We start from the raw sequence: 24,004 nt of genomic DNA on the forward strand, positions 1-24,004 counted from the left end.
TGGAATCTGAGAACAGATATTTTGGATCCCTTTGAAGACTATAGGGCCATAGGAAATATCCCCCGATAACAAAGAGAAAGAAGCTTTCTGAGAAACTTCTTTGTATTCTGTGAAATCATCTCACAGAGTTACAGCTTTCACCTCAAGAAGCCTTTCGCTAAGACAGTTCTTGTGGAATTGGCAAAGTGATATTTGGAAGCCCAAAGAGGGCTATGGTGAAAAAGGAAATATCCTCAGATGAAATCTGGAAAGAAGCTTTCTGAGAAACTGCTTAGTGTTCTGTTAATTCTTCTCACAGAGTTACATCTGTATTTCGTGGATCTCTTTGCTAGCCTTATTTCTGTGGAATCTGAGAACAGATATTTCGGATCCCTTTGAAGACTATAGGGCCAAAGGAAATATCCTCCGATAACAAAGAGAAAGAAGCTTTCTGAGAAACTTCTTTGTGTTCTGTGAAATCATCTCACAGAGTTACAGCTTTCTCCTCAAGAAGCCTTTCGCTAAGACAGTTCTTGTGGAATTGGCAAAGTGATATTTGGAAGCCCCTTGAGGGCTATGTTGAAAAAGGAAATATCCTCAGATGAAATCTGTAAAGAAGCTTTCTGAGAAACTGCTTAGTGTTCTGTGAATTCATCTCACAGAGTTACATCTGTATTTCGTGGATCTCTTTGCTAGCCTTATTTCTGTGGAATCTGAGAACAGATATTTCGGATCCCTTTGAAGACTATAGGGCCAAAGGAAATATCCCCCGATAACAAAGAGAAAGAAGCTTTCTGAGAAACTTCTTTGTATTCTGTGAAATCATCTCACAGAGTTACAGCTTTCACCTCAAGAAGCCTTTCGCTAAGACAGTTCTTGTGGAATTGTCAAAGTGATATTTGGAAGCCCAAAGAGGGCTATGGTGAAAAAGGAAATATCCTCAGATGAAATCTGGAAAGAAGCTTTCTGAGAAACTGCTTAGTGTTCTGTTAATTCATCTCACAGTGTTACATCTGTATTTCGTGGATCTCTTTGCTAGCCTTATTTCTGTGGAATCTGAGAACAGATATTTCGGACACTTTGAAGACTATAGGGCCAAAGGAAATATCCTCCGATAACAAAGAGAAAGAAGCTGTCTGAGAAATTTCTTTGTGTTCTGTGAAATCATCTCACAGAGTTACAGCTTTCCCCTCAAGAAGCCTTTCGCTAAGACAGTTCTTGTGGAATTGGCAAAGTGATATTTGGAAGCCCATAGAGGGCTATGGTGAAAAAGGAAATATCCTCAGATGAAATCTGGAAAGAAGCTTTCTGAGAAACTGCTTAGTGTTCAGTGAATTCATCTCACAGAGTTACATCTGTATTTCGTGGATCTCTTTGCTAGCCTTATTTCTGTGGAATCTGAGAACAGATATTTCGGATCCCTTTGAAGACTATAGGGCCAAAGGAAATATCCTCCGATAACAAAGAGAAAGAAGCTTTCTGAGAAACTTCTTTGTGTTCTGTGAAATCATCTCACAGAGTTACAGCTTTCCCCTCAAGAAGCCTTTCGCTAAGACAGTTCTTGTGGAATTGGCAAAGTGATATTTGGAAGCCCATAGAGGGCTATGGTGAAAAAGGAAATATCCTCAGATGAAATCTGGAAAAAAGCCTTTTGAGAAACTGCTCTGTGATGTGTGAATTCCACTCACAGAGTTACATCTGTATTTCGTGGATCTCTTTGCTAGCCTTATTTCTGTGGAATCTGAGAAAAGATATTTCGGATCCCTTTGATGAGTATAGGGCCAAAGGAAATATCCTGCGATAACAAAGAGAAAGAAGCTTTCTGAGAAACTTCTTTGTGTTCTGTGAAATCATCTCACAGAGTTTCAGCTTTCCCCTCAAGAAGCCTTTCGCTAAGACAGTTCTTGTGGAATTGGCAAAGTGATATTTGGAAGCCCCTAGAGGGCTATGCTGAAAAAGGAAATATCCTCAGATGAAATCTGGAAAGAAGCTTTCTGAGAAACTGCTCTGTGATGTGTGACTTCCACTCACTGAGTTTCATCTGTATTTCGTGGATCTCTTTGCTAGCCTTATTTCTGTGGAATCTGAGAACAGATATTTCGGATCCCTTTGAAGACAATAGGGCCAAAGGAAATATCCTCCGATAACAAAGAGAAAGAAGCTTTCTGAGAAACTTCTTTGTGTTCTGTGAAATCATCTCACAGAGTTATAGCTTTCCCCTCAAGAAGCCTTTCGCTAAGACAGTTCTTGTGGAATTGGCAAAGTGATATTTGGAAGCCCATAGAGGGCTATGGTGAAAAAGGAAATATCCTCAAATGAAATCTGGAAATAAGATTTCTGAGAAACTACTTAGTGTTCTGTTAATTCATCTCACAGAGTTACATCTGTATTTCGTGGATCTCTTTGCTAGCCTTATTTCTGTGGAATCTGAGAACAGATATTTCGGGTCCCTTTGAAGACTATAGGGCCAAAGGAAATATCCTCTGATAACAAAGAGAAAGAAGCTTTCTGAGAAACTTCTTTGTATTCTGTGAAATCATCTCACAGAGTTACAGCTTTCACCTCAAGAAGCCTTTCTCTAAGACACTTCTTGTGGAATTGGCAAAGTGATATTTGGAAGCCCCTAGAGGGCTATGGTGAATAAGGAAATATCCTCAGAGGAAATCTGGAAAGAAGCTTTCTGAGAAACTGCTCTGTGATGTGTGAATTCCACTCACAGATTTACATCTGTATTTCGTGGATCTCTTTGCTAGCCTTATTTCTGTGGAATCTGAGAACAGATATTTCGGACACTTTGAAGACTATAGGGCCAAAGGAAATATCCTCCGATAACAAAGAGAAAGAAGCTGTCTGAGAAACTTCTTTGTGTTCTGTGAAATCATCTCACAGAGTTACAGCTTTCCCCTCAAGAAGCCTTTCGCTAAGACAGTTCTTGTGGAATTGGCAAAGTGATATTTGGAAGCCCATAGAGGGCTATGGTGAAAAAGGAAATATCCTCAGATGAAATTTGGAAAGAAGCTTTCTGAGAAACTGCTTAGTGTTCTGTTAATTCATCTCACAGTGTTACATCTGTATTTCGTGGATCTCTTTGCTAGCCTTATTTCTGTGGAATCTGAGAACAGATATTTCGGATCCCTTTGAAGACTATAGGGCCAAAGGAAATATCCTCCGATAACAAAGAGCAAGAAGCTTTCTGAGAAACTTCTTTGTGTTCTGTGAAATCATCTCACAGAGTTACAGCTTTCCCCTCAAGAAGCCTTTCGCTAAGACCGTTCTTGTGGAATTGGCAAAGTGATATTTGGAAGACCATAGAGGGCTATGGTGAAAAAGGAAATATCCTCAGATGAAATCTGGAAAAAAGCCTTCTGAGAAACTGCTCTGTGATGTGTGAATTCCACTCATAGAGTACATCTGTATTTCGTGGATCTCTTTGCTAGCCTTATTTCTGTGGAATCTGAGAACAGATATTTCGCATCCCTTTGAAGACTATAGGGCCAAAGGAAATATCCTGCGATAACAAAGAGAAAGAAGCTTTCTGAGAAACTTCTTTGTTTTCTGTGAAATCATCTCACAGAGTTTCAGCTTTCCCCTCAAGAAGCCTTTCGCTAAGACAGTTCTTGAGGAATTGGCAAAGTGATATTTGGATGCCCCTAGAGGGCTATGCTGAAAAAGGAAATATCCTCAGATGAAATCTGGAAAGAAGCTTTCTGATAAACTGCTCTGTGATGTGTGACTTCCACTCACTGAGTTTCATCTGTGTTTCGTGGATCTCTTTGCTAGCCTTATTTCTGTGGAATCTGAGAACAGATATTTCGGATCCCTTTGAAGACTATAGGGCCAAAGGAAATATCCTCCGATAACAAAGAGAAAGAAGCTTTCTGAGAAACTTCTTTGTATTCTGTGAAATCATCTCACAGAGTTACAGCTTTCACCTCAAGAAGCCTTTCGCTAAGACAGTTCTTGTGGAATTGGCAAAGTGATATTTGGAAGCCCAAAGAGGGCTATGGTGAAAAAGGAAATATCCTCAGATGAAATCTGGAAAGAAGCTTTCTGAGAAACTGCTTAGTGTTCTCTTAATTCATCTCACAGAGTTACATCTGTATTTCGTGGATCTCTTTGCTAGCCTTATTTCTGTGGAATCTGAGAACAGATATTCCGGATCCCTTTGCAGACTATAGGGCCAAAGGAAATATCCTCCGATAACAAAGAGAAAGAAGCTTTCTGAGAAACTTCTTTGTGTTCTGTGAAATCATCTCACAGAGTTACAGCTTTCCCCTCAAGAAGCCTTTCGATAAGACAGTTCTTGTGGAATTGGCAAAGTGATATTTGGAAGCCCATAGAGGGCTACGGTGAAAAAGGAAATATGCTCAGATGAAATCTGGAAAAAAGCCCTCTGAGAAACTGCTCTGTGATGTGTGAATTCCACTCACAGAGTTACATCTGTATTTTGTGGATCTCTTTGCTAGCCTTATTTCTGTGGAATCTGAGAACAGATATTTCGGATCCTTTTGAAGACTATAGGGCCAAAGGAAATATCCTGCGATAACAAAGAGAAAGAAGCTTTCTGAGAAACTTCTTTGTGTTCTGTGAAATCATCTCACAGAGTTTCAGCTTTCCCCTCAAGAAGCCTTTCTCTAAGACAGTTCTTGTGGAATTGGCAAAGTGATATTTGGAAGCCCATAGAGGGCTACGGTGAAAAAGGAAATAATCTCAGATGAAATCTGGAAAAAAGCCTTCTGAGAAACTGCTCTGTGATGTGTGAATTCCACTCACAGAGTTACATCTGTATTTTGTGCATCTCTTTGCTAGCCTTATTTCTGTGGAATCTGAGAACAGATATTTCGGATCCCTTTGAAGACTATAGGGCCAAAGGAAATATCCTGCGATAACAAAGAGAAAGAAGCTTTCTGAGAAACTTCTTTGTGTTCTGTGAAATCATCTCACAGAGTTTCAGCTTTCCCCTCAAGAAGCCTTTCGCTAAGACAGTTCTTGTGGAATTGGCAAAGTGATATTTGGAAGCCCCTAGAGGGCTATGCTGAAAAAGGAAATATCCTCAGATGAAATCTGGAAAGAAGCTTTCTGAGAAACTGCTCTGTGATGTGTGACTTCCACTCACTGAGTTTCATCTGTGTTTCGTGGATCTCTTTGCTAGCCTTATTTCTGTGGAATCTGAGAACAGATATTTCGGATCCCTTTGAAGACAATAGGGCCAAAGGAAATATCCTCCGATAACAAAGAGAAAGAAGCTTTCTGAGAAACTTCTTTGTGTTCTGTGAAATCATCTCACAGAGTTACAGCTTTCCCCTCAAGAAGCCTTTCGCTAAGACAGTTCTTGTGGAATTGGCAAAGTGATATTTGGAAGCCCATAGAGGGCTATGGTGAAAAAGGAAATATCCTCAGATGAAATCTGGAAAGAAGATTTCTGAGAAACTGCTTAGTGTTCTGTTAATTCATCTCACAGAGTTACAGCTGTATTTCGTGGATCTCTTTGCTAGCCTTATTTCTGTGGAATCTGAGAACAGATATTTCGGATCCCTTTGAAGACAATAGGGCCAAAGGAAATATCCTCCGATAACAAAGAGAAAGAAGCTTTCTGAGAAACTTCTTTGTGTTCTGTGAAATCATCTCACAGAGTTATAGCTTTCCCCTCAAGAAGCCTTTCGCTAAGACAGTTCTTGTGGAATTGGCAAAGTGATATTTGGAAGCCCATAGAGGGCTATGGTGAAAAAGGAAATATCCTCAAATGAAATCTGGAAATAAGATTTCTGAGAAACTACTTAGTGTTCTGTTAATTCATCTCACAGAGTTACATCTGTATTTCGTGGATCTCTTTGCTAGCCTTATTTCTGTGGAATCTGAGAACAGATATTTCGGGTCCCTTTGAAGACTATAGGGCCAAAGGAAATATCCTCTGATAACAAAGAGAAAGAAGCTTTCTGAGAAACTTCTTTGTATTCTGTGAAATCATCTCACAGAGTTACAGCTTTCACCTCAAGAAGCCTTTCTCTAAGACACTTCTTGTGGAATTGGCAAAGTGATATTTGGAAGCCCCTAGAGGGCTATGGTGAATAAGGAAATATCCTCAGAGGAAATCTGGAAAGAAGCTTTCTGAGAAACTGCTCTGTGATGTGTGAATTCCACTCACAGATTTACATCTGTATTTCGTGGATCTCTTTGCTAGCCTTATTTCTGTGGAATCTGAGAACAGATATTTCGGACACTTTGAAGACTATAGGGCCAAAGGAAATATCCTCCGATAACAAAGAGAAAGAAGCTGTCTGAGAAACTTCTTTGTGTTCTGTGAAATCATCTCACAGAGTTACAGCTTTCCCCTCAAGAAGCCTTTCGCTAAGACAGTTCTTGTGGAATTGGCAAAGTGATATTTGGAAGCCCATAGAGGGCTATGGTGAAAAAGGAAATATCCTCAGATGAAATTTGGAAAGAAGCTTTCTGAGAAACTGCTTAGTGTTCTGTTAATTCATCTCACAGTGTTACATCTGTATTTCGTGGATCTCTTTGCTAGCCTTATTTCTGTGGAATCTGAGAACAGATATTTCGGATCCCTTTGAAGACTATAGGGCCAAAGGAAATATCCTCCGATAACAAAGAGCAAGAAGCTTTCTGAGAAACTTCTTTGTGTTCTGTGAAATCATCTCACAGAGTTACAGCTTTCCCCTCAAGAAGCCTTTCGCTAAGACCGTTCTTGTGGAATTGGCAAAGTGATATTTGGAAGACCATAGAGGGCTATGGTGAAAAAGGAAATATCCTCAGATGAAATCTGGAAAAAAGCCTTCTGAGAAACTGCTCTGTGATGTGTGAATTCCACTCACAGAGTACATCTGTATTTCGTGGATCTCTTTGCTAGCCTTATTTCTGTGGAATCTGAGAACAGATATTTCGCATCCCTTTGAAGACTATAGGGCCAAAGGAAATATCCTGCGATAACAAAGAGAAAGAAGCTTTCTGAGAAACTTCTTTGTTTTCTGTGAAATCATCTCACAGAGTTTCAGCTTTCCCCTCAAGAAGCCTTTCGCTAAGACAGTTCTTGAGGAATTGGCAAAGTGATATTTGGATGCCCCTAGAGGGCTATGCTGAAAAAGGAAATATCCTCAGATGAAATCTGGAAAGAAGCTTTCTGATAAACTGCTCTGTGATGTGTGACTTCCACTCACTGAGTTTCATCTGTGTTTCGTGGATCTCTTTGCTAGCCTTATTTCTGTGGAATCTGAGAACAGATATTTCGGATCCCTTTGAAGACTATAGGGCCAAAGGAAATATCCTCCGATAACAAAGAGAAAGAAGCTTTCTGAGAAACTTCTTTGTATTCTGTGAAATCATCTCACAGAGTTACAGCTTTCACCTCAAGAAGCCTTTCGCTAAGACAGTTCTTGTGGAATTGGCAAAGTGATATTTGGAAGCCCAAAGAGGGCTATGGTGAAAAAGGAAATATCCTCAGATGAAATCTGGAAAGAAGCTTTCTGAGAAACTGCTTAGTGTTCTCTTAATTCATCTCACAGAGTTACATCTGTATTTCGTGGATCTCTTTGCTAGCCTTATTTCTGTGGAATCTGAGAACAGATATTCCGGATCCCTTTGCAGACTATAGGGCCAAAGGAAATATCCTCCGATAACAAAGAGAAAGAAGCTTTCTGAGAAACTTCTTTGTGTTCTGTGAAATCATCTCACAGAGTTACAGCTTTCCCCTCAAGAAGCCTTTCGATAAGACAGTTCTTGTGGAATTGGCAAAGTGATATTTGGAAGCCCATAGAGGGCTACGGTGAAAAAGGAAATATCCTCAGATGAAATCTGGAAAAAAGCCCTCTGAGAAACTGCTCTGTGATGTGTGAATTCCACTCACAGAGTTACATCTGTATTTTGTGGATCTCTTTGCTAGCCTTATTTCTGTGGAATCTGAGAACAGATATTTCGGATCCTTTTGAAGACTATAGGGCCAAAGGAAATATCCTGCGATAACAAAGAGAAAGAAGCTTTCTGAGAAACTTCTTTGTGTTCTGTGAAATCATCTCACAGAGTTTCAGCTTTCCCCTCAAGAAGCCTTTCTCTAAGACAGTTCTTGTGGAATTGGCAAAGTGATATTTGGAAGCCCATAGAGGGCTACGGTGAAAAAGGAAATAATCTCAGATGAAATCTGGAAAAAAGCCTTCTGAGAAACTGCTCTGTGATGTGTGAATTCCACTCACAGAGTTACATCTGTATTTTGTGCATCTCTTTGCTAGCCTTATTTCTGTGGAATCTGAGAACAGATATTTCGGATCCCTTTGAAGACTATAGGGCCAAAGGAAATATCCTGCGATAACAAAGAGAAAGAAGCTTTCTGAGAAACTTCTTTGTGTTCTGTGAAATCATCTCACAGAGTTTCAGCTTTCCCCTCAAGAAGCCTTTCGCTAAGACAGTTCTTGTGGAATTGGCAAAGTGATATTTGGAAGCCCCTAGAGGGCTATGCTGAAAAAGGAAATATCCTCAGATGAAATCTGGAAAGAAGCTTTCTGAGAAACTGCTCTGTGATGTGTGACTTCCACTCACTGAGTTTCATCTGTGTTTCGTGGATCTCTTTGCTAGCCTTATTTCTGTGGAATCTGAGAACAGATATTTCGGATCCCTTTGAAGACAATAGGGCCAAAGGAAATATCCTCCGATAACAAAGAGAAAGAAGCTTTCTGAGAAACTTCTTTGTGTTCTGTGAAATCATCTCACAGAGTTACAGCTTTCCCCTCAAGAAGCCTTTCGCTAAGACAGTTCTTGTGGAATTGGCAAAGTGATATTTGGAAGCCCCTAGAGGGCTATGGTGAAAAAGGAAATATCCTCAGATGAAATCTGGAAAGAAGATTTCTGAGAAACTGCTTAGTGTTCTGTTAATTCATCTCACAGAGTTACAGCTGTATTTCGTGGATCTCTTTGCTAGCCTTATTTCTGTGGAATCTGAGAACAGATATTTTGGATCCCTTTGAAGACTATAGGGCCATAGGAAATATCCCCCGATAACAAAGAGAAAGAAGCTTTCTGAGAAACTTCTTTGTATTCTGTGAAATCATCTCACAGAGTTACAGCTTTCACCTCAAGAAGCCTTTCGCTAAGACAGTTCTTGTGGAATTGGCAAAGTGATATTTGGAAGCCCAAAGAGGGCTATGGTGAAAAAGGAAATATCCTCAGATGAAATCTGGAAAGAAGCTTTCTGAGAAACTGCTTAGTGTTCTGTTAATTCTTCTCACAGAGTTACATCTGTATTTCGTGGATCTCTTTGCTAGCCTTATTTCTGTGGAATCTGAGAACAGATATTTCGGATCCCTTTGAAGACTATAGGGCCAAAGGAAATATCCTCCGATAACAAAGAGAAAGAAGCTTTCTGAGAAACTTCTTTGTGTTCTGTGAAATCATCTCACAGAGTTACAGCTTTCTCCTCAAGAAGCCTTTCGCTAAGACAGTTCTTGTGGAATTGGCAAAGTGATATTTGGAAGCCCCTTGAGGGCTATGTTGAAAAAGGAAATATCCTCAGATGAAATCTGTAAAGAAGCTTTCTGAGAAACTGCTTAGTGTTCTGTGAATTCATCTCACAGAGTTACATCTGTATTTCGTGGATCTCTTTGCTAGCCTTATTTCTGTGGAATCTGAGAACAGATATTTCGGATCCCTTTGAAGACTATAGGGCCAAAGGAAATATCCCCCGATAACAAAGAGAAAGAAGCTTTCTGAGAAACTTCTTTGTATTCTGTGAAATCATCTCACAGAGTTACAGCTTTCACCTCAAGAAGCCTTTCGCTAAGACAGTTCTTGTGGAATTGTCAAAGTGATATTTGGAAGCCCAAAGAGGGCTATGGTGAAAAAGGAAATATCCTCAGATGAAATCTGGAAAGAAGCTTTCTGAGAAACTGCTTAGTGTTCTGTTAATTCATCTCACAGTGTTACATCTGTATTTCGTGGATCTCTTTGCTAGCCTTATTTCTGTGGAATCTGAGAACAGATATTTCGGACACTTTGAAGACTATAGGGCCAAAGGAAATATCCTCCGATAACAAAGAGAAAGAAGCTGTCTGAGAAATTTCTTTGTGTTCTGTGAAATCATCTCACAGAGTTACAGCTTTCCCCTCAAGAAGCCTTTCGCTAAGACAGTTCTTGTGGAATTGGCAAAGTGATATTTGGAAGCCCATAGAGGGCTATGGTGAAAAAGGAAATATCCTCAGATGAAATCTGGAAAGAAGCTTTCTGAGAAACTGCTTAGTGTTCAGTGAATTCATCTCACAGAGTTACATCTGTATTTCGTGGATCTCTTTGCTAGCCTTATTTCTGTGGAATCTGAGAACAGATATTTCGGATCCCTTTGAAGACTATAGGGCCAAAGGAAATATCCTCCGATAACAAAGAGAAAGAAGCTTTCTGAGAAACTTCTTTGTGTTCTGTGAAATCATCTCACAGAGTTACAGCTTTCCCCTCAAGAAGCCTTTCGCTAAGACAGTTCTTGTGGAATTGGCAAAGTGATATTTGGAAGCCCATAGAGGGCTATGGTGAAAAAGGAAATATCCTCAGATGAAATCTGGAAAAAAGCCTTTTGAGAAACTGCTCTGTGATGTGTGAATTCCACTCACAGAGTTACATCTGTATTTCGTGGATCTCTTTGCTAGCCTTATTTCTGTGGAATCTGAGAAAAGATATTTCGGATCCCTTTGATGAGTATAGGGCCAAAGGAAATATCCTGCGATAACAAAGAGAAAGAAGCTTTCTGAGAAACTTCTTTGTGTTCTGTGAAATCATCTCACAGAGTTTCAGCTTTCCCCTCAAGAAGCCTTTCGCTAAGACAGTTCTTGTGGAATTGGCAAAGTGATATTTGGAAGCCCCTAGAGGGCTATGCTGAAAAAGGAAATATCCTCAGATGAAATCTGGAAAGAAGCTTTCTGAGAAACTGCTCTGTGATGTGTGACTTCCACTCACTGAGTTTCATCTGTATTTCGTGGATCTCTTTGCTAGCCTTATTTCTGTGGAATCTGAGAACAGATATTTCGGATCCCTTTGAAGACAATAGGGCCAAAGGAAATATCCTCCGATAACAAAGAGAAAGAAGCTTTCTGAGAAACTTCTTTGTGTTCTGTGAAATCATCTCACAGAGTTATAGCTTTCCCCTCAAGAAGCCTTTCGCTAAGACAGTTCTTGTGGAATTGGCAAAGTGATATTTGGAAGCCCATAGAGGGCTATGGTGAAAAAGGAAATATCCTCAAATGAAATCTGGAAATAAGATTTCTGAGAAACTACTTAGTGTTCTGTTAATTCATCTCACAGAGTTACATCTGTATTTCGTGGATCTCTTTGCTAGCCTTATTTCTGTGGAATCTGAGAACAGATATTTCGGGTCCCTTTGAAGACTATAGGGCCAAAGGAAATATCCTCTGATAACAAAGAGAAAGAAGCTTTCTGAGAAACTTCTTTGTATTCTGTGAAATCATCTCACAGAGTTACAGCTTTCACCTCAAGAAGCCTTTCTCTAAGACACTTCTTGTGGAATTGGCAAAGTGATATTTGGAAGCCCCTAGAGGGCTATGGTGAATAAGGAAATATCCTCAGAGGAAATCTGGAAAGAAGCTTTCTGAGAAACTGCTCTGTGATGTGTGAATTCCACTCACAGATTTACATCTGTATTTCGTGGATCTCTTTGCTAGCCTTATTTCTGTGGAATCTGAGAACAGATATTTCGGACACTTTGAAGACTATAGGGCCAAAGGAAATATCCTCCGATAACAAAGAGAAAGAAGCTGTCTGAGAAACTTCTTTGTGTTCTGTGAAATCATCTCACAGAGTTACAGCTTTCCCCTCAAGAAGCCTTTCGCTAAGACAGTTCTTGTGGAATTGGCAAAGTGATATTTGGAAGCCCATAGAGGGCTATGGTGAAAAAGGAAATATCCTCAGATGAAATTTGGAAAGAAGCTTTCTGAGAAACTGCTTAGTGTTCTGTTAATTCATCTCACAGTGTTACATCTGTATTTCGTGGATCTCTTTGCTAGCCTTATTTCTGTGGAATCTGAGAACAGATATTTCGGATCCCTTTGAAGACTATAGGGCCAAAGGAAATATCCTCCGATAACAAAGAGCAAGAAGCTTTCTGAGAAACTTCTTTGTGTTCTGTGAAATCATCTCACAGAGTTACAGCTTTCCCCTCAAGAAGCCTTTCGCTAAGACCGTTCTTGTGGAATTGGCAAAGTGATATTTGGAAGACCATAGAGGGCTATGGTGAAAAAGGAAATATCCTCAGATGAAATCTGGAAAAAAGCCTTCTGAGAAACTGCTCTGTGATGTGTGAATTCCACTCATAGAGTACATCTGTATTTCGTGGATCTCTTTGCTAGCCTTATTTCTGTGGAATCTGAGAACAGATATTTCGCATCCCTTTGAAGACTATAGGGCCAAAGGAAATATCCTGCGATAACAAAGAGAAAGAAGCTTTCTGAGAAACTTCTTTGTTTTCTGTGAAATCATCTCACAGAGTTTCAGCTTTCCCCTCAAGAAGCCTTTCGCTAAGACAGTTCTTGAGGAATTGGCAAAGTGATATTTGGATGCCCCTAGAGGGCTATGCTGAAAAAGGAAATATCCTCAGATGAAATCTGGAAAGAAGCTTTCTGATAAACTGCTCTGTGATGTGTGACTTCCACTCACTGAGTTTCATCTGTGTTTCGTGGATCTCTTTGCTAGCCTTATTTCTGTGGAATCTGAGAACAGATATTTCGGATCCCTTTGAAGACTATAGGGCCAAAGGAAATATCCTCCGATAACAAAGAGAAAGAAGCTTTCTGAGAAACTTCTTTGTATTCTGTGAAATCATCTCACAGAGTTACAGCTTTCACCTCAAGAAGCCTTTCGCTAAGACAGTTCTTGTGGAATTGGCAAAGTGATATTTGGAAGCCCAAAGAGGGCTATGGTGAAAAAGGAAATATCCTCAGATGAAATCTGGAAAGAAGCTTTCTGAGAAACTGCTTAGTGTTCTCTTAATTCATCTCACAGAGTTACATCTGTATTTCGTGGATCTCTTTGCTAGCCTTATTTCTGTGGAATCTGAGAACAGATATTCCGGATCCCTTTGCAGACTATAGGGCCAAAGGAAATATCCTCCGATAACAAAGAGAAAGAAGCTTTCTGAGAAACTTCTTTGTGTTCTGTGAAATCATCTCACAGAGTTACAGCTTTCCCCTCAAGAAGCCTTTCGATAAGACAGTTCTTGTGGAATTGGCAAAGTGATATTTGGAAGCCCATAGAGGGCTACGGTGAAAAAGGAAATATGCTCAGATGAAATCTGGAAAAAAGCCCTCTGAGAAACTGCTCTGTGATGTGTGAATTCCACTCACAGAGTTACATCTGTATTTTGTGGATCTCTTTGCTAGCCTTATTTCTGTGGAATCTGAGAACAGATATTTCGGATCCTTTTGAAGACTATAGGGCCAAAGGAAATATCCTGCGATAACAAAGAGAAAGAAGCTTTCTGAGAAACTTCTTTGTGTTCTGTGAAATCATCTCACAGAGTTTCAGCTTTCCCCTCAAGAAGCCTTTCTCTAAGACAGTTCTTGTGGAATTGGCAAAGTGATATTTGGAAGCCCATAGAGGGCTACGGTGAAAAAGGAAATAATCTCAGATGAAATCTGGAAAAAAGCCTTCTGAGAAACTGCTCTGTGATGTGTGAATTCCACTCACAGAGTTACATCTGTATTTTGTGCATCTCTTTGCTAGCCTTATTTCTGTGGAATCTGAGAACAGATATTTCGGATCCCTTTGAAGACTATAGGGCCAAAGGAAATATCCTGCGATAACAAAGAGAAAGAAGCTTTCTGAGAAACTTCTTTGTGTTCTGTGAAATCATCTCACAGAGTTTCAGCTTTCCCCTCAAGAAGCCTTTCGCTAAGACAGTTCTTGTGGAATTGGCAAAGTGATATTTGGAAGCCCCTAGAGGGCTATGCTGAAAAAGGAAATATCCTCAGATGAAATCTGGAAAGAAGCTTTCTGAGAAACTGCTCTGTGATGTGTGACTTCCACTCACTGAGTTTCATCTGTGTTTCGTGGATCTCTTTGCTAGCCTTATTTCTGTGGAATCTGAGAACAGATATTTCGGATCCCTTTGAAGACAATAGGGCCAAAGGAAATATCCTCCGATAACAAAGAGAAAGAAGCTTTCTGAGAAACTTCTTTGTGTTCTGTGAAATCATCTCACAGAGTTACAGCTTTCCCCTCAAGAAGCCTTTCGCTAAGACAGTTCTTGTGGAATTGGCAAAGTGATATTTGGAAGCCCATAGAGGGCTATGGTGAAAAAGGAAATATCCTCAGATGAAATCTGGAAAGAAGATTTCTGAGAAACTGCTTAGTGTTCTGTTAATTCATCTCACAGAGTTACAGCTGTATTTCGTGGATCTCTTTGCTAGCCTTATTTCTGTGGAATCTGAGAACAGATATTTTGGATCCCTTTGAAGACTATAGGGCCATAGGAAATATCCCCCGATAACAAAGAGAAAGAAGCTTTCTGAGAAACTTCTTTGTATTCTGTGAAATCATCTCACAGAGTTACAGCTTTCACCTCAAGAAGCCTTTCGCTAAGACAGTTCTTGTGGAATTGGCAAAGTGATATTTGGAAGCCCAAAGAGGGCTATGGTGAAAAAGGAAATATCCTCAGATGAAATCTGGAAAGAAGCTTTCTGAGAAACTGCTTAGTGTTCTGTTAATTCTTCTCACAGAGTTACATCTGTATTTCGTGGATCTCTTTGCTAGCCTTATTTCTGTGGAATCTGAGAACAGATATTTCGGATCCCTTTGAAGACTATAGGGCCAAAGGAAATATCCTCCGATAACAAAGAGAAAGAAGCTTTCTGAGAAACTTCTTTGTGTTCTGTGAAATCATCTCACAGAGTTACAGCTTTCTCCTCAAGAAGCCTTTCGCTAAGACAGTTCTTGTGGAATTGGCAAAGTGATATTTGGAAGCCCCTAGAGGGCTATGTTGAAAAAGGAAATATCCTCAGATGAAATCTGTAAAGAAGCTTTCTGAGAAACTGCTTAGTGTTCTGTGAATTCATCTCACAGAGTTACATCTGTATTTCGTGGATCTCTTTGCTAGCCTTATTTCTGTGGAATCTGAGAACAGATATTTCGGATCCCTTTGAAGACTATAGGGCCAAAGGAAATATCCCCCGATAACAAAGAGAAAGAAGCTTTCTGAGAAACTTCTTTGTATTCTGTGAAATCATCTCACAGAGTTACAGCTTTCACCTCAAGAAGCCTTTCGCTAAGACAGTTCTTGTGGAATTGTCAAAGTGATATTTGGAAGCCCAAAGAGGGCTATGGTGAAAAAGGAAATATCCTCAGATGAAATCTGGAAAGAAGCTTTCTGAGAAACTGCTTAGTGTTCTGTTAATTCATCTCACAGTGTTACATCTGTATTTCGTGGATCTCTTTGCTAGCCTTATTTCTGTGGAATCTGAGAACAGATATTTCGGATCCCTTTGAAGACTATAGGGCCAAAGGAAATATCCTCCGATAACAAAGAGAAAGAAGCTTTCTGAGAAACTTCTTTGTGTTCTGTGAAATCATCTCACAGAGTTTCCGCTTTCCCCTCAAGGAGCCTTTCTCTAAGACAGTTCTTGTGGAATTGGCAAAGTGATATTTGGAAGCCCATAGAGGGCTATGGTGAAAAAGGAAATATCCTCAGATGAAATCTGGAAAGAAGGTTTCTGAGAAACTGCTTAGTGTTTTGTTAATTCATCTCACAGAGTTACATCTGTATTTCGTGGATCTCTTTGCTAGCCTTATTTCTGTGGAATCTGAGAACAGATATTTCGGATCCCTTTGAAGACTATAGGGCCAAAGGAAATATCCTCCGATAACAAAGAGAAAGAAGCTTTCTGAGAAACTTCCTTGTGTTCCGTGAAGTCATCTCACAGAGTTACAGCGTTCCCCTCAAGAAGCCTTTCGCTAAGACAGTTCTTGTGGAATTGGCAAAGTGATATTTGGAAGCCCATAGAGGGCTATGGTGAAAAAGGAAATATCCTCAGATGAAATCTGGAAAGAAGCTTTCTGAGAAACTGCTTAGTGTTCTGTTAATTCATCTCACAGAGTTACATCTGTATTTCGTGGATCTCTTTGCTAACCTTATTTCTGTGGAATCTGAGAACAGATATTTCGGATCCCTTTGAAGACTATAGGGCCAAAGGAAATATCCTCCGATAACAAAGAGAAAGAAGCTTTCTGAGAAACTTCTTCGTGTTTTGTGAAATCATCTCACAGAGTTACAGCTTTCCCCTCAAGAAGCCTTTCGCTAAGACAGTTCTTGTGGAATTGGCAAAGTGATATTTGGAAGCCCATAGAGGGCTATGGTGAAAAAGGAAATATCCTCAGATGAAATCTGGAAAGAAGCTTTCTGAGAAATTGCTTAGTGTTCTGTTAATTCATCTCACAGAGTTACATCTGTATTTCGTGGACCTCTTTGCTAGCCTTATTTCTGTGGAATCTGAGAACAGATATTTCGGACACTTTGAAGACTATAGGGCCAAAGGAAATATCCTCCGATAACAAAGAGAAAGAAGCTGTCTGAGAAACTTCTTTGTGTTCTGTGAAATCATCTCACAGAGTTACAGCTTTCCCCTCTAGAAGCCTTTCACTAAGACAGTTCTTGTGGAATTGGCAAAGTGATATTTGGAAGCCCATAGAGGGCTATGGTGAAAAAGGAAATATCCTCAGATGAAATCTGGAAAAAAGCTTTCTGAGAAACTGCTCTGTGATGTGTGAATTCCACTCACAGAGTTTCATCTGTATTTCGTGGATCTCTTTGCTAGCCTTATTTCTTTGTAATCTGAGAACAGATATTTCGGATCCCTTTGAAGACTATAGGGCCAAAGGAAATATCCTCCGATAACAAAGAGAAAGAAGCTTTCTGAGAAACATCTTTGTGTTCTGTGAAATCATCTCACAGAGTTTCACCTTTCCCCTCAAGAAGCCTTTCTCTAAGACAGTTCTTGTGGAATTGGCAAAGTGATATTTGGAAGCCCCAAAGGGCTATGGTGAATAAGGAAATATCCTCAGAGGAAATCTGGAAAGAAGCATTCTGAGAAACTGCTCTGTGATGTGTGAATTCAACTCACAGATTTACATCTGTATTTCGTGGATCTCTTTGCTAGCCTTATTTCTGTGGAATCTGAGAACAGATATTTCGGACACTTTGAAGACTATAGGGCCAAAGGAAATATCCTCCGATAACAAAGAGAAAGAAGCTGTTTGAGAAACTTCTTTGTGTTCTGGAAATCATCTCACAGAGTTACAGCTTTCCCCTCAAGAAGCCTTTCGCTAAGACAGTTCTTGTGGAATTGGCAAAGTGATATTTGGAAGCCCATAGAGGGCTATGGTGAAAAAGGAAATATCCTCAGATGAAATCTGGAAAGAAGCTTTCTGAGAAACTGCTTAGTGTTCTGTTAATTCATCTCACAGTGTTACATCTGTATTTCGTGGATCTCTTTGCTAGCCTTATTTCTGTGGAATCTGAGAACAGATATTTCGGATCCCTTTGAAGACTATAGGGCCAAAGGAAATATCCTCCAATAACAAAGAGAAAGAAGCTTTCTGAGAAACTTCTTTGTGTTCTGTGAAATCATCTCACAGAGTTACAGCTTTCCCCTCAAAAAGCCTTTCGCTAAGACAGTTCTTGTGGAATTGGCAAAGTGATATTTGGAAGACCATAGAGGGCTATGGTGAAAAAGGAAATATCCTCAGATGAAATCTGGAAAAAAGCCTTCTGAGAAACTGCTCTGTGATGTGTGAATTCCACTCACAGACTTACATCTGTATTTCGTGGATCTCTTTGCTAGCCTTATTTCTGTGGAATCTGAGAACAGATATTTCGGATCCCTTTGAAGACTATAGGGCCAAAGGAAATATCCTGCGATAACAAAGAGAAAGAAGCTTTCTGAGAAACTTCTTTGTGTTCTGTGAAATCATCTCACAGAGTTTCAGCTTTCCCCTCAAGAAGCCTTTCGCTAAGACAGTTCTTGTGGAATTGGCAAAGTAATATTTGGATGCCCCTAGAGGGCTATGCTGAAAAAGGAAATATCCTCAGATGAAATCTGTAAAGAAGTTTTCTGAGAAAGTGCTCTGTGATGTGTGACTTCCACTCACTGAGTTTCATCTGTGTTTCGTGGATCTCTTTGCTAGCCTTATTTCTGTGGAATCTGAGAACAGATATTTCGGATCCCTTTGAAGACAATAGGGCCAAAGGAAATATCCTCCGATAACAAAGAGAAAGAAGCTTTCTGAGAAACTTCTTTGTCTTCTGTGAAATCATCTCACAGAGTTACAGCTTTCACCTCAAGAAGCCTTTCGCTAAGACAGTTCTTGTGGAATTGGCAAAGTGATATTTGGAAGCCCAAAGAGGGCTATGGTGAAAAAGGAAATATCCTCAGATGAAATCTGGAAAGAAGCTTTCTGAGAAACTGCTTAGTGTTCTGTTAATTCATCTCACAGAGTTACATCTGTATTTCGTGGATCTCTTTGCTAGCCTTATTTCTGTGGAATCTGAGAACAGATATTTCGGATCCCTTTGAAGACTATAGGGCCAAAGGAAATATCCCCCGATAACAAAGAGAAAGAAGCTTTCTGAGAAACTTCTTTGTATTCTGTGAAATCATCTCACAGAGTTACAGCTTTCACCTCAAGAAGCCTTTCGCTAAGACAGTTCTTGTGGAATTGTCAAAGTGATATTTGGAAGCCCAAAGAGGGCTATGGTGAAAAAGGAAATATCCTCAGATGAAATCTGGAAAGAAGCTTTCTGAGAAACTGCTTAGTGGTCTGTTAATTCATCTCACAGTGTTACATCTGTATTTCGTGGATCTCTTTGCTAGCCTTATTTCTGTGGAATCTGAGAACAGATATTTCGGATCCCTTTGAAGACTATAGGGCCAAAGGAAATATCCTCCGATAACAAAGAGAAAGAAGCTTTCTGAGAAACTTCTTTGTGTTCTGTGAAATCACCTCACAGAGTTTCCGCTTTCCCCTCAAGGAGCCTTTCTCTAAGACAGTTCTTGTGGAATTGGCAAAGTGATATTTGGAAGCCCATAGAGGGCTATGGTGAAAAAGGAAATATCCTCAGATGAAATCTGGAAAGAAGGTTTCTGAGAAACTGCTTAGTGTTCTGTTAATTCATCTCACAGAGTTACATCTGTATTTCGTGGATCTCTTTGCTAGCCTTATTTCTGTGGAATTTGAGAACAGATATTTCGGATCCCTTTGAAGACTATAGGGCCAAAGGAAATATCCTCCGATAACAAAGAGAAAGAAGCTTTCTGAGAAACTTCCTTGTGTTCCGTGAAGTCATCTCACAGAGTTACAGCGTTCCCCTCAAGAAGCCTTTCGCTAAGACAGTTCTCGTGGAATTGGCAAAGTGATATTTGGAAGCCCATAGAGGGCTATGGTGAAAAAGGAAATATCCTCAGATGAAATCTGGAAAGAAGCTTTCTGAGAAACTGCTTAGTGTTCTGTTAATTCATCTCACAGAGTTACATCTGTATTTCGTGGATCTCTTTGCTAACCTTATTTCTGTGGAATCTGAGAACAGATATTTCGGATCCCTTTGAAGACTATAGGGCCAAAGGAAATATCCTCCGATAACAAAGAGAAAGAAGCTTTCTGAGAAACTTCTTCGTGTTTTGTGAAATCATCTCACAGAGTTACAGCTTTCCCCTCAAGAAGCCTTTCGCTAAGACAGTTCTTGTGGAATTGGCAAAGTGATATTTGGAAGCCCATAGAGGGCTATGGTGAAAAAGGAAATATCCTCAGATGAAATCTGGAAAGAAGCTTTCTGAGAAATTGCTTAGTGTTCTGTTAATTCATCTCACAGAGTTACATCTGTATTTCGTGGACCTCTTTGCTAGCCTTATTTCTGTGGAATCTGAGAACAGATATTTCGGACACTTTGAAGACTATAGGGCCAAAGGAAATATCCTCCGATAACAAAGAGAAAGAAGCTGTCTGAGAAACTTCTTTGTGTTCTGTGAAATCATCTCACAGAGTTACAGCTTTCCCCTCTAGAAGCCTTTCACTAAGACAGTTCTTGTGGAATTGGCAAAGTGATATTTGGAAGCCCATAGAGGGCTATGGTGAAAAAGGAAATACCCTCAGATGAAATCTGGAAAAAAGCTTTCTGAGAAACTGCTCTGTGATGTGTGAATTCCACTCACAGAGTTTCATCTGTATTTCGTGGATCTCTTTGCTAGCCTTATTTCTGTGGAATCTGAGAACAGATATTTTGGATCCCTTTGAAGAGTATAGGGCCAAAGGAAATATCCTCCGATAACAAAGAGAAAGAAGCTTTCTGAGAAACTTCTTTGTGTTCTGTGAAATCATCTCACAGAGTTACAGCTTTCCCCTCAAGAAGCCTTTCGCTAAGACAGTTCTTGTGGAATTGGCAAAGTGATATTTGGAAGCCCATAGAGGGCTATGGTGAAAAAGAAAATATCCTCAGATGAAATCTGGAAAGAAGCTTTCTGAGAAGCTGCTTAGTGTTCTGTTAATTCATCTCACAGAGTTACATCTGTATTTCGTGGATCTCTTTGCTAGCCTTATTTCTGTGGAATCTGAGAACAGATATTTCGGATCCCTTTGAAGAGTATAGGGCCAAAGGAAATATCCTCCGATAACAAAGTGAAAGAAGCTTTCTGAGAAACTTCTTTGTATTCTGTGAAATCATCTCACAGAGTTGCAGCTTTCCCCTCAAGAAGCCTTTCGCTAAGACAGTTCTCGTGGAATTGGCAAAGTGATATTTGGAAGCCCATAGAGGGCTATGGTGAAAAAGGAAATATCCTCAGATGAAATCTGGAAAGAAGTTTTCTGAGAAACTGCTTAGTGTTCTGTTAATTCATCTCACAGAGTTACATCTGTATTTCGTGCATCTCTTTGCTAGCCTTATTTCTGTGGAATCTGAGAACAGATATTTCGGATCCCTTTGAAGACTATAGGGCCAAAGGAAATATCCTCCGATAAAAACGGGAAAGAAGCTCTCTGAGAAACTTCTTTGTGTTTTGTGAAATCATCTCATAGAGTTACAGCTTTCCCCTCAAGAAGCCTTTCGCTAAGACAGTTCTTTTGGAATTGGAAAAGTGATATTTGGAAGCCCATAGAGGGCTATGGTGAAAAAGGAAATATCCTCAGAGGAAATCTGGAAAGAAGCTTTCTGAGAAACTGCTCTGTGATGTGTGAATTCAACTCACAGATTTACATCTGTATTTCGTGTATCTCTTTGCTAGCCTTATTTCTGTGGAATCTGAGAACAGATATTTCGGACACTTTGAAGACTATAGGGCCAAAGGAAATATCCTCCGATAACAAAGAGAAAGAAGCTTACTGAGAAACTTCTTTGTGTTCTGTGAAATCATCTCACAGAGTTACAGCTTTCCCCTCAAGAAGCCTTTCGCTAAGACAGTTCTTGTGGAATTGGCAAAGTGATATTTGGAAGCCCATAGAGGGCTATGGTGAAAAAGGAAATATCCTCAGATGAAATTTGGAAAGAAGCTTTCTGAGAAACTGCTTAGTGTTCTGTTACTTCATCTCACAGTGTTACATCTGTATTTCGTGGATCTCTTTGCTAGCCTTATTTCTGTGGAATCTGAGAACAGATATTTCGGATCCCTTTGAAGACTATAGGGCCAAAGAAAATATCCTGCGATAACAAAGAGAAAGAAGCTTTCTGAGAAACTTCTATGTGTTCTGTGAAATCATCTCACTGAGTTACAGCTTTCCCCTCAAGAAGCCTTTCGCTAAGACAGTTCTTGTGGAATTGGCAAAGTGATATTTGGAAGCCCATATAGGGCTATGGTGAAAAAGGAAATATCCTCAGATGAAATTTGGAAAGAAGCTTTCTGAGAAACTGCTTAGTGTTCTATTAATTCATCTCACAGTGTTACATCTGTATTTCGTGGATCTCTTTGCTAGCCTTATTTCTGTGGAATCTGAGAACAGATATTTCGGATCCCTTTGAAGACTATAGGGCCAAAGAAAATATCCTGCGATAACAAAGAGAAACAAGCTTTCTGAGAAACTTCTATGTGTTCTGTGAAATTATCTCACAGAGTTACAGCTTTCCCCTCAAGAAGCCTTTCGCTAAGACAGGTCTTGTGGAATTGGCAAAGTGATATTTGGAAGCCCATAGAGGGCTGTGGTGAAAAAGGAAATATCCTCAGATGAAATCTGGAAAGAAGCTTTCTGAGAAACTGCTTAGTGTTCTGTTAATTCATCTCACAGAGTTACATCTGTATTTCGTTGATCTCTTTGCTAGCCTTATTTCTGTGGAATCTGAGAACAGATATTTCGGATCCCTTTGAAGACTATAGGGCCAAAGAAAATATCCTCCGATAACAAAGAGAAAGAAGCTTTCTGAGAAACTTCTTTGTGTTCCGTGAAGTCATCTCACAGAGTTACAGCTTTCCCCTCAAGAAGCCTTTCGCTAAGACAGTTCTTGTGGAATTGGCAAAGTGATATTTGGAAGCCCATAGAGGGCTATGGTGAAAAAGGAAATATCCTCAGATGAAATCTGGAAAGAAGCTTTCTGAGAAACTGCTTAGTGTTCTGTTAATTCATCTCACAGAGTTACATCTGTATTTCGTGGACCTTTTTGCTAGCCTTATTTCTGTGGAATCTGAGAACAGATATTTCGGACACTTTGAAGACTATAGGGCCAAAGGAAATATCCTCCGATAACAAAGAGAAAGAAGCTTTCTGAGAAACTTCTTTGTGTTCTGTGAAATCATCTCACAGAGTTACAGCTTTCCCCTAAAGAAGCCTTTCGCTAAGACAGTTCTTGTGGAATTGGAAAAGTGATATTTGGATGCCCATAGAGGGCTATGGTGAAAAAGGAAATATCCTCAGATGAAATCTGGAAAGAAGCTTTCTGAGAAACTGCTCTGTGATGTGTGACTTCAACTCACAGATTTACATCTGTATTTAGTGGATCTCTTTGCTAGCCTTATTTCTGTGGAATCTGAGAACAGATATTTCGGACACTTTGAAGACTATAGGGCCAAAGGAAATATCTTCCGATAACAAAGAGAAAGAAGCTGTCTGAGAAACTTCTTTGTGTTCTGTGAAATCATCTCACAGAGTTACAGCTTTTCCCTCAAGCAGCCTTTCGCTAAGACAGTTCTTGTGGAATTTGCAAAGTGATATTTGGAAGCCCATAGAGGGCTATGGTGAAAAAGGAAATATCCTCAGATGAAATCTGGAAAGAAGCTTTCTGAGAAACTAATTAGTGTTCTGTTAATTCATCTCACAGAGTTACATCTGTATTTCGTGGATCTCTTTGCTAGCCTTATTTCTGTGGAATCTGAGAACAGATATTTCGGATCCCTTTGAAGACTATAGGGCCAAAGGAAATATCCTCCGATAACAAAGAGAAAGAAGCTTTCTGAGAAACTTCTTTGTGTTCGGTGAAATCATCTCACAGAGTTTCAGCTTTCCCCACAAGAAGCCTTTTGCTAAGACACTTCTTGTGGAATTGGCAAAGTGATATTTGGAAGCCCATAGAGGGCTATGGTGAAAAAGGAAATATCCTCAGATGAAATCTGGAAAGAAGCTTTCTGAGAAACTGCTTAGTGTTCTGTTAATTCATCTCACAGAGTTACAACTGTATTTCCAGTATCTTTTTGCTAGCCTTATTTCTGTGGAATCTGAGAACAGATATTTCGGATCCCTTTGAAGACTATAGGGAAAAAGGAAATATCCTCCGATAACAAAGAGAAAGAAACTGTCTTAGAAACTTCTTTGTGTTCTGTGAAATCATCTCACAGAGTTACAGCTTTCACTTCAAGAAGCCTTTCGCTAAGACAGTTCTTGTGGAATTGGCAAAGTGATATTTGGAAGCCCATAGAGGGCTATGGTGAAAAAGGAAATATCCTCAGAGTAAATCTGGAAAGAAGCTTTCTGAGAAACTGCTCTGTGATGTGTGACTTCTACTCACCGAGTTACATCTGTATTTCGTGGATCTCTTTGCTAGCCTTATTTCTGTGGAATCTGA

Source organism: Macaca fascicularis, chromosome 1 (assembly GCF_037993035.2).
Source record: "Macaca fascicularis isolate 582-1 chromosome 1, T2T-MFA8v1.1".
NCBI lineage: Eukaryota > Metazoa > Chordata > Mammalia > Primates > Cercopithecidae > Macaca > Macaca fascicularis.